Here is a 6,756-nt window from a genome sequence, read left to right on the forward strand (position 1 = left end):
CAGTCTTAGTGGCCAAACTTCTTAGGCCAGGACCCCTTCTTCTGGTCACTGGCTGCTTTCTTTGTCCCGTCTCATGCATTGAATCGATGGACAGAGAGAGATGGAGAAGGGAGTGCCTTCAGATGTCTGTCCCTTCTTTTTATTGTCCTGTCCCCCCTTTGAGAAGCATTTCCAGCTGGGAGCAAGGCAACAGGCAGTCTATGCGGAAGGGAACTCCATGCTGTTTCTTTGCTAAGATGTAGATATTTTGCCCCGTCCCCTTTCCTGCCAAAGAATAGCCCATCAGCCTTGTTTACACCCAGGGCCGGCTCTAAGTTTTTTGCCGCCTCAAGCAGCAAAAAAAAGCGCCGCCCCGCTGTAACACCCCCCCCCCGCGCCGCCCCGCCCCCCCGCAACACCCCCCCCCCCCCCGCCCCCCCCCCTGACCCCCCCCCCGCTGAGCGCCATGCCGCCGAACAGCCCCCGCCCTCTGTCGTGCTGCCGAAACCCCCGCCGAGCGCTGCGCCGCCAAACATCCCCGAGTGTTGCGCTGCCGAACACCCCCCGCGGAGCGCTGCGCTGCTGAACCCCTCCCCGCGGAGCGCCGCGCTGCTGAGCGCTGCACCGCCAGAACCCCCCCCCCCCCGCCCGAGCGTCGCACCACGCTGCCCCCTGCCACCCCAAGATTGGCCGCCGCTTACCAGGTGCCACCCCAAGCACGTGCTTGGTTGGCTGGTGCCTGGAGCCGGCCCTGTTTACACCTGTCTGAGGCGTCAGCTTGCTCTTTGTCTCTGAGGATCTGGTTTGGCCACTCCCCAGACTTCTCTTGAAAACATACTTTTAGTCATGATCTCAGCTTATGTTTATAATATCACATGTAACGCTGCTATGTACATTTTGCCATGATATTATTCATCAGCAAATTATGAGTTTTTAAATGACATCTCACAAGGCATACTTTGCACAAAGATTATTAGAATAGTGGGTAGGATGTGAACACAGTGGTACATTTTGGCACAGCACCTTTCCAGGGTCTCTGGGCTGCTGGGAGGGTCCCTTGCCAAAATCCAACCCCGGAGAAGGCCTTCCCTAAGACTCCATGGTGCTGTCACTGACACAAGCCCAAACAGACCAAGGGTCGTGGTGGAGTCTCCATCACTAACCATTTTAAAATAAAGACTGGCTGTTTTTCTAAAAGATCTGCTCCAGGAATTATTTAGGGAATGTTCTATGGCCTGTGTTATACAGGAGGTCAGATTGGATGGTCCCTTCTGGTCTTTGAATCTACTAACTCTTCCCAGGCAGCAAACCAGGAGGGCTGATTCCAGGTGGGAGCTGCAGATTGCCTACCCTAGCCAGTGATACTGGGGCGAGACTAGAAACATCTTCCTGTGCTCTTGGGAGGAGAATCCATTCCCTTAACCCTGAACCCTCACAGGGGCAAAAAGGGAACCCACTTGGAAGATGCCTGGAATCTATTCCCCACTGACCAGTCATATATTTTTGAGATGCCCATCAAGTTCTCAAACTCATGGAGCCAGTGACTGAGGTCAGTGATTCTCCTCACATGAGTAAGGGCTTCAGGATCTGGCTATAAGTGTGGTAGTAGATTTACAGGGAGCACTGAATTTTTAGGAGCAATTAATTAGTTGAGCTGAGAAATACATTACTGTCCTACTCTGATTCCAATGGACTAGTTATACACAAAAACTTTATAAGCAAAATAGTAAAACATGGGTGTGCCATCATCACGTCTTCTATTCATATCCAGGGAACTAGAAAAACTTGTCCTTCAATTTGTCATGTTTGGCCTTATTGTAGCTCCTCACATGTGCCAGTATAAAAGCATAACACGTGCTGACGTGTTCATTTAAATCAGTATTATTATTGCCTATGTCAGTTGCTTGCTTATTGTTTACATTTAGTTTTGCCAATTAAAACTTTATAATGAATATTGCCAAGGCACTTTGCACTTTGAATACATGTAGATGTATGAACAAATGATCTTTCCCCAGTATAACTCAAAAGTCATGAAAAATGTGATCAGGCTTTTCCAGAATAGAAAATGAAATCATTCTACCATGTGTATATTAATCATCATCTAGGATTAAATTTATTTATAAACAATACACATTGTTATCAGAATGTGGTGAAATCTGTCCAGTGAGGAAATCTTCCAGGTACTACAGGAAAAGAATGGAATGCTCAGAAACGCCTTTGTATTGTACAGATCAGTCCAATTAAAAGGCAAGTGTCTGGGAAAGTTTATTTGTTGGAGCAAATAAATATGATAGAATCAGGTGGTGTCTGTTGAACCTATACAGATTTGTGTGTAATGAACACTAGAGTAAACCCATTGAACAAGAACAGAACAGGGATATGGATATGAAGTTAACAGAGAGCATGTGAGGAAAAAGTGAGGAGGTAATCTGTAAAATCTTGTGGCTCACTAGATTTAACATGCATATTTCTTATATGTGTTATCTAATTTTAATATATGTGCAAATACTTAAGTCATTAGAGCTATGCTACAAAGTTTTATTTAGTGTGCAAAATGCTGACAATGGTCATCAATCTGTTTTTTAGTACTGGAATTGGTAGGGCACCAGCTGTACCTACAACTCAGAGGCAAGTGTTAAAGGTGCTTCAACTGCTGGGCCCAATGAGCTCTAGCACCGATGGGCCCCAAAAAACAGTCCAACAACTACCTCCAAATACCCTCTCCCCTTGGCCCCCAGACACTCTGTCTCTGTGACCCACTCCTCACTAACCACCCTCCCAACTGCCACAGAACCTTCCCCCTTCAAAACTCATCGCAGCCGGTACTCTTATCATTTTAGGATTACTGCTTCACCTCAGAAATACTAAGCCATTCATTTGTCCCCAGACAAACAAACTATGCTCAGCTGCTTAGGCTTGCAGTTCTAGGATTCACTGATGCGCTAACTCATCAGTTTTCTCTTTCTCTTTTATCTCCAGGTCCTTTAACTCCAAGATTCGCTGATGTTGTTTCTCTTTTTCTGCCACCTGCAGTCTGTACATCTCTAGTTTTGCAATTCCATCACTCTCACCCATCTTTCCACTTTTTCTGTTCCTACTTTCCTTTCCCGAAATAAGCAAACAGAAAATAACAAACTGGTAACTTTCTCTTTGACTGTTCTCAGCCACCACACTTAAAGTCTCACTTAAAATCTCTACACCACGATATGAAGAAGAAATCTCACTCAGATCAACAAGCTGTGCATTTCACCCTGCTCGCTGTGCCACTGTGATGGGGTACCTGGGGTGCAACCAGGACTGTGGGACCACTGAGCCCTTTGTCCCACCAACCTGGGGTATCCCTCTCACACTGTGATGCTGTTGTCAAATTGCAATCCTCTGGCAGGCACTGCATTTGCATAGACATCCACAGGCAGGGATACACCCAACTGAGTTACATGAATGATCTCCCAGCAACTCATGAACCATCAATAGGGAGACTCCAGCTAGTTCCCCCCAGCTCCCCAGCCTTGCATCCCAGAACTATACAGAAGCATGACCAGTGTACGTTCACCACTCCCTCAGTATGGAGAGGACAACGCACCAGCCTTTGTAAACTGAGCTGAGATTTCCCAAGCACTTGAACCAAAACACACTGTTTTAGGTAAAATATAAAACAGGTTTATTAACTACAGAGAGATTTTAAGTGATTATAAGTCGCAAGCGTAGAGATCAAAGTTGGTTACTAAAGAAATAAAAATAAATTCACAGTCTAAGTTCTAAAAACGAAGCAGGATTTGAATCAAGCAGTGTCTCAGATGGCACAAACAGCTTACAGATCTTCAATATATGGGCTGGGACTTGCCTTCCAGGCTGGGCCCACCCTTCCCCAGTTCTGGTCCTTTGTTGCAATTAAAAGGTTGGCTGTGGGCGTCTCCCCACTCCAAACATATTTCAGTAACACACACTGCAAAATGTCATAACTGCACATACAAGGACAGCAAATACAATCTAACAGGATATTAATGTTCAACAGATCAAGACTTCTAAAAAGATACCTCACAAGGTATACTTTGTACAAAACATGTCATACTTATATGCCAGTGGTGAATATGGGGGTTTCAGGGTGGTTCTCTGAGGTACAGTGTATTACATATACCTAACACAAGCATTGCAAAATCTGGAAATTCACAGTTAAAGACTGTTTGGATTTTTTAATATTGCATTTCCATACCTTACAGCAGCAGTTCTCAAACTGTGGGTTGGGACCCCAAAGTGGGTCGTGACCCTTTTTTAATGGGATCGCCAGGGCTGGCTTTAGACTTGCTGGGGCCTGGGGATGAAGTCAAAAGTCTGAGCTCCGCTGCCCAGGACTGTAGCCAAAGCCTGACGGCTTCAGCCTTGGGCAGTGGGGCTCAGGTTACAGTCTCCACTTGCACAGGGATGAAGCCATTAAGCTTCAGCTTTGCGCCCCCTCCCAAGAGGGGGCGGGGCTCGGGCTTCAGCTTTGGTCCCCCTGCCTGGGGTGGAGGGGCTCGGTCTTCGAGGTCTCCTCCTTCCCGGGGTTGGGTAGTAATAATCGTTGGCAGAAGGGGGTCGTGATGCAATGAAGTTTGAGCAACCCTGCCTTATAGCATGGAAAAAGGACCATCAATCCTAAACATTTCTTTTAAAAACCTCCCCATTGCACTACATCTATTAAAGAGTTGCTTCTTTGCCACTTTTTGCTTAGCTTGACAGTGTCTGAGACAAGATCATTCAGGACAAAAAAAGGTCTCACACAGCAGCATAATTTATTAACGGACCCTTTTAAATTACTTTTAACTCGGACAGATTTACTTGTAAAATTTCAGAAAAATCCATTCATAATTCAAAGAGTAAGTGGTGCAACGGGGAGGAAAATAAAGTGTATTCTTCACGCACAATAAAATGGTTGAATCCCTGCTCTAAGTGCAAAACTCAAATCAGCTTTAACTATGGAGCCGTGATGGATGCCTACATAACTAACAAAATAGAAACGTTTCACTCAGATACACAGACATGAAGCATCTCTCTGTGTCCATCAACTCACTCTTTGATCCCCTTACAGCTCCCTGTCTTGTTTGTCAGCTCCATAACTTCCTGTTATTGAATGCTTCAAAGAGTCACCAACTCCTCCTGAGTTCCTTTTTGTCCAGTATTTCTAATTCCACTATTAATCACTTTAACTCAGACACTTTTTGGAACCAAAGCCAGGAATCTGGACTGTTTTCCTCCCACATCTTCCTCATCTGTAAATCTGCTTATCATGATCTCTGCAATATTAACAGAATTCATCCTTACCTTGACCCTTGCTCTGTTGAAATACTTTGTCATTGCTTAATCACTTGCTGATTAGTTTCCTGTTATTCCTTCTTTTATGATTGTTCTAAATCCTTAGGGCCAGTTTGTGATCTTACTCATAGCAATTTAAATAGGAGTATCTTCATTGACATCACCAGTGTCACTCCAGAGAGGAGAATTCATGCCCTTTACTTCTTAAATTTGAAAGTGTCCAGACAGCTGTAGCCAGATTTGATCTAGCATGCAAGAACCTAGCTGTCTGTTTTAATGCACTCATCACAGTTGTGTCTGAGAGCCAAATAACTCTCTTCTTACCCATCCTCCATCACCTTGCCTTCCTATGAAGTCTCTGAATCAAATTTAACTTTCTCTTCCTGATTTTTAAAACTCTCCATGGACTCTACTTCACCCTGTATCTCTGACTTCATATCTCTCTGCTCACTATACATTCACCTCCTCCTTTGCCATCTGTCTCCTCTTCCCCTAGTGATATCTGAGTTTCAAATCTTATTTTTAAAAAATTCCCATTTGCTTTTGTGCTCGATGGACTCTGCACTACCCTACCCATTGTTGGGTTCATCTGCTTTCCGTCATACTGTGACAGGGTGTATAAAGCCCCCCACTAGTGACAAATTTGGTTAAAGAGCTACTGTGGGCAAGGTTGACCCCGCCTCTCTAGCCCTGTCAATCATGTCAGGGGTGGAATAACAGTTTAAAAGCCGGTTGTTCCAGACAGTTGTTGGGCAGCTCTGGGAGAAAGCAGACAGCAGCTCCTAAGAGGGGATCCTGGAAGGCTTCACAGAAACTGCCCTTGAGAAGCTCACCCACTGATCTTCCCTGTACCTACAAGCAGACAACAGACGCTGATATACTGGACAGGCAGGATAGGTTCAGCAAACCTCAGGTGAGCTGTTAAGCAGTCGGTACCACTATCCTCTACCCCTTCCAGGGGTAGGGAATCTTGGATTGTACTGAAAGGACTTGGAGAGTGGGAGCCAGGAGCCCCATCCCCTTCAAATACAGTTAGACTGTTTGCCTCAATTTTGCATCACAGAGACTCCTGTTTATGCAGATTGGGGGGTGAGGGTGGGGGTGGGGGGCTATGGGTTTTGCAGTCTCAGACAGCAGGAGGTGCCCGTCAGCAACCCAAGAACTGTGACACACAGTAGCTTGTATCTTTACTGCTTTTAAACATTTATTTTTTTAACTCTACCCCAACCCTTCTAATTTCCACTTTCTGCCGCTGATAGTAACATTAAGTACTTACCATATGGGGGCCTGGCTCTGGGACCCTGGAAGGGGCGGGGCCTCGGCAGAAGAGGCGGGGCTGGGGGGGTCAGCCTCCCCAAGCCAGCCCATCAATGCTGCCTGGCTCATGCCCCCCACTTCCCCCCCCGGGTTCTGTTGGCGGCCCGGGGGGGGGAGGGCAAAAGGGGCAATAATGTTAAAGCGCTGCTGTGGTAGCGCTTTAACATT

The sequence above is a fragment of the Terrapene carolina genome, unplaced genomic scaffold (assembly GCF_002925995.2).
Source record: "Terrapene carolina triunguis isolate 2854851 unplaced genomic scaffold, T_m_triunguis-2.0 Scaffold23, whole genome shotgun sequence".
In the NCBI taxonomy this organism is placed as follows: Eukaryota; Metazoa; Chordata; order Testudines; family Emydidae; genus Terrapene; species Terrapene triunguis.